Source organism: Ostrinia furnacalis, unplaced genomic scaffold (genome assembly GCF_004193835.3).
Source record: "Ostrinia furnacalis isolate ACB-3 unplaced genomic scaffold, ASM419383v2 OfSCF0397, whole genome shotgun sequence".
Taxonomy (NCBI): Eukaryota; Metazoa; Arthropoda; class Insecta; order Lepidoptera; family Crambidae; genus Ostrinia; species Ostrinia furnacalis.
The window spans coordinates 106,235-110,749 of record NW_021130636.1 but is presented as its reverse complement, the minus strand read 5'-3'; positions in this window follow the sequence as shown (position 1 = coordinate 110,749).

Here is a 4,515-nt window from a genome sequence, read left to right as displayed (position 1 = left end):
GTGTACCCAAAAGATACAAATTAAATAAAAAACTTTAGTATGTAAGCCGTTTTCAGGGCACATAAACATGTAAGTCAAAAGTCAACTGATGAGTGTGTGGTGCTATAAGTTATTTTATTCGAAACAATGTTTCAAGAAATATCATGAAAAGTACCATCATCATTATTAGCCTATTAGCAGTCTCCCCTTATATAAAATCTTACAAGATACTTATGGATGGATAGGTAATCTAAATATTGTGGCTGACTGACTGACTGACATAGTGCATAGTGTAATCAACGCACAGCCCAAACCACTGGACGGATCGGGCTGAAATTTGGCATGCAAGTAGATATGTTATGACGTAGGCATCCGCTAAGAAAGGATTTTACGAAACTCCACCCCTAAGGGGGTAAAACGGGATCCACGCGTACGAAGTCCCGGACGGCCGCTAGTCGTGCTATAAGTTATTTTGTTCGAAACGATGCTGTTTTTAGTTATATGATATCATGAAAAGTACCATCACCATTATCAGCCTATTAGCAGTCCCCTTATTAATAAAATCACGATAAGTATGGATGGGTATTTATTCATAAATTTCTTATTAATATTGAACTTTCGGTGCAATTCTGCATTATGGCAGTACTCCGTGTGATTGCAGGTTCGGTGTACCTGTTGATAATCATAGCGTGGAGGTTTGAACAATTTAGATTAAACTGTCCGTAACACAGAATTATACACTTCCAGTCAATTTCCAGACAGCATGATTATTTAATTAAATTAAAACTAGTAAGCGTTGCCAAAAGATTACAGACCTACTAATATTATAAATGCGAAAGTTTGTATGGATGTTAGGATGTCATAATGTTTGTTACTCTTTCACGCAATAACTACTGAACGGATTTTGTTAAAACTTTACAGTATTAATTGTTTGTAACCCAGATTAACTGTGACACTAAATTTCACGCGGGTAAAACCGCGGGCAAAAGCTAGATAATAAATAAGGTGACAACTTATTTTCATTAGGTTCTAAGAATAATGTTCCTATTTTTGTTCGAACAACAAAAATAGGAACATTATTATTACAAGCTTTTTATTACTTTCACATGTCTGGTGTCTGTCGTCAAATCTTGCAACTTAAAATTGACCCACTTCCCGGTTTCCTATTGAGCTGAAATTTTGCATACATGTGTAAGTCCGATGACAATGCAATATTATGGTACCATTGAGCTGGTCTGATGATGGAGTCGGGTGGTGGCCATAGGAACTCCTAAACAAAACGGCGGAAACTCATCGAGTTTGGGTTCGTTGGATTTGTCTTTTCGAGCACTTTAGTGTTAGATAACGTCCAGGGTCCTGAGATTAAGATATAACTAAAAAGTGTAAAATAAAATTATAATAAAAATAAACTTTTTTAAAAACAAGCTTTTATTCTGAATTTCGAAAGCTTGTAGCGCAAACAGAGAAAAAGAGGAATAAATTCCATGCGCGATACAAACTTTCGAAATTCAGAATAAAAGCTTGTTTTTAAAAAAGTTCATTTTATTATAATTTTTTCTTTTTGTGTCGACAGCAAACCTACACAGTGTCAGCCCAAAACTCCGCTACAAGAGTGGCGTTGTCAGTAGCATTCATTCAATACGTGCAGTTGTTTGGGCACGCAGGGTACGTTATTGATAAAATAAAGAGTCCTACGAATCACATACATTCAACTTTACTAATTAATATCTCTTCATATCTCCTACCGGCTTTATCAACCCTGAACTACCCGAGTGTATTTCCAAACAGCAAATCCGGTGCAGGATATCTCATTAGCAAGTTGTGTGGGGTTAACTTCGCCTATTTATTTACTTATTGCTTAGTTACAACTTACCTACGGTTGTGGGGTGATCGCGGTCAAGATGTTTGTATGGTTTTTTTGTGGGTTAATACTTTAGAAAAATTATTATCACGGGATTGCCACCATGTACCTTTTTATTGACGAGCCTCCGGTATTTCGGCACTCTTGCAAGCGCTATGATCACGGAGTAACTCATAAACTCATTTATGCAAGTATGCTTTTAAGAAGCACTTTTACTCGTCCCAGTACTAATACTGGTGGTGGTAGGTTTAGCCCTACCACTGCTTCGTTACAATAAATGGGCCAGTGCTGAGAAGAAGCAGCGCAAGAAACTCAGTCACTATTGTCAGCTTCTTTTTCAAGGGTTTACAGAAGATATAGCGGGTGAATCCGTAAATAATATTTATTCTAACCGACCATGAAAGTTGATGAAAGTTTAAGACAATACATCGTTAATACTTGTTTTGTGGCAGTTCATTTTTGATTTAACAACTACATTTCCAAAGAATACTTAGTTTCTAAAAAAAACATGATTGTGCTGCAATCTGGTAACTAGAAATAACGGACAAACAGTCGCATACATCACAACACGACACTGACTTTTCATTTGTTTTGGCTTTTCGAGATGTAGGCAAGACCCAAGAAGTCTCTCTTCCCTTCCTGCAGCCACATAAGAAACGCTTACCGAAATCTCCTCGGTCGTTATATTCCGAACAGCCTGTAGATCAGCGGTCCCCTGCTGGCAAATCTCTGTGTTGATTAAGTACCTCGGATGGTTTCTTTTGAGGGGAGAGTGAGAAGTTGAGCTGTGTCATAGTAAATATAGAACAGATAGTCAAACAGTAACTGGAAATTAAAGTGCAATTAAATTTTACTTTAGTGGGTAATCAGCCACACCATCTGTTTAACACCCTTGGGTCAAAGTCGAATCGAGGGTGTCCTAGCTTAGAAATAAAAACCAAACTCAGTACACGACGGGTTTATTACGTCACCACAATCGGTTAGTAACAAGTAGAATGGTTAATGTGAACGGTGGTCCAAAACCTTTATATACGGGTCGCCTTAAACTTCGACACCGCGATGTAAGTCAGCACAACGCCATCTATTGACAGTCTTGCCAACTAAAATGTCTTAGAATCTACGGAATCTAACTAATTGACTTATAGACTATTCTTACACCATCTGAACCCGTGAAAAAACCCTACATAAATATTTAATATTAGCAAGTGCAAGATGCACCGCTCTCCCACAAATCGAATGCGTGCCAAAAAATGCAATTTGTTAATGCTGAAAATGCCATGGAAGCACAACATTCGCTTGTAAAACAAATAGGTCTTACTTCACACTTCCACGTCATTATATACTTTTCAAATCAATACCATGTTCGGTTTCAGATAAGACAGTAAGTACCTTTTTGCCCATTTAAAAAGGGGTAAAATAGGTACCATTACACTATTATATTCTAAATTCTAATAATACTGTTCTATACAGGCTGTAACATTGTGCATGCAGTGGAAAATACGACTCCAAATCAGTCTTAGCAGCGAAGACTTCCTGGATAAATAAGTGATTATGCGCTTAGTTAGCTAAAGCTACCTCTTTTAGGGTTTATTTTGTCAGTGCAAAACATTAGTGACATTAAAGCCATGTATTCATTAGACAACATTTGTTGATAAACTGTTTATGATTAGTGTGAAACAAGTTTACCATAATCACAGGTTTCTGAAACTTGGCCGTCCACTCCACACTTGATTTCCACTGATAGCGGGGAGCACGGCAACATTTATCATAAACAATTACATGTATCTTAACATTATAAACATAAAAACACTTACAACACCAGGCGCAAAACGCGAACTCGAGTCATGGCTGCTAGGCCTTGATTATCTGGACACAGAAGCTTTACTTCCGCGCCGAGCCTCCATATAAATAGCCTTAAACACACTACATAACATCACAGCACTTTACTCACACATTACACGCACATTACACACACACCACACACACACACACACACACACACACACACACACACACACACACACACACACACACACACACACACATTACACACACTACCTCAGTTACTTTTTGTTTAGTTTTGTTTAGTCTAAGTTAAAAATATTCTAATTATCTTAAGAGTTTAATAACTGTTAATTGCCATGTACCGTGTGTCCTCACTATATTTTTATCAACAATTGTTAACCTGTGTTACTTAAGGCTGCCGCGACACAAGCACAGCTTAGTGCAGCAGCCGCTAGATAAACAGACTGTACATTTTTTTTTGCTGGCAAATAAAATACTTTTTACTTTTACTTTACTTTACTTTACTTTATTATGAAACAGTTTATAAACAGTGTTTATCAACAAATGTTGCCTGATAAATACATGGCTTAACGCGATGCATTAAATACATTTTTTGTTTCAGATGGGTATCAAATCGATATTTCATCTGCAGGCTTATCCAACCCAAATACATTGATTGAAATCAACAACTAGTTTATATCCTTGCCTTTGTTGATAAAAACTTGTTCAGCCACTATAGGATTTTCACTTTAGTGTTACAGTTATGATTCGGTTGGTAGCATATTAGAAGGACACCTTGCATTGATAAATTACGCGAAACATGATCAAAAAGTACGTAAATATTTCTTTGTCGCGACGATATCGCCAAATACAATTTAAAATACCTTATT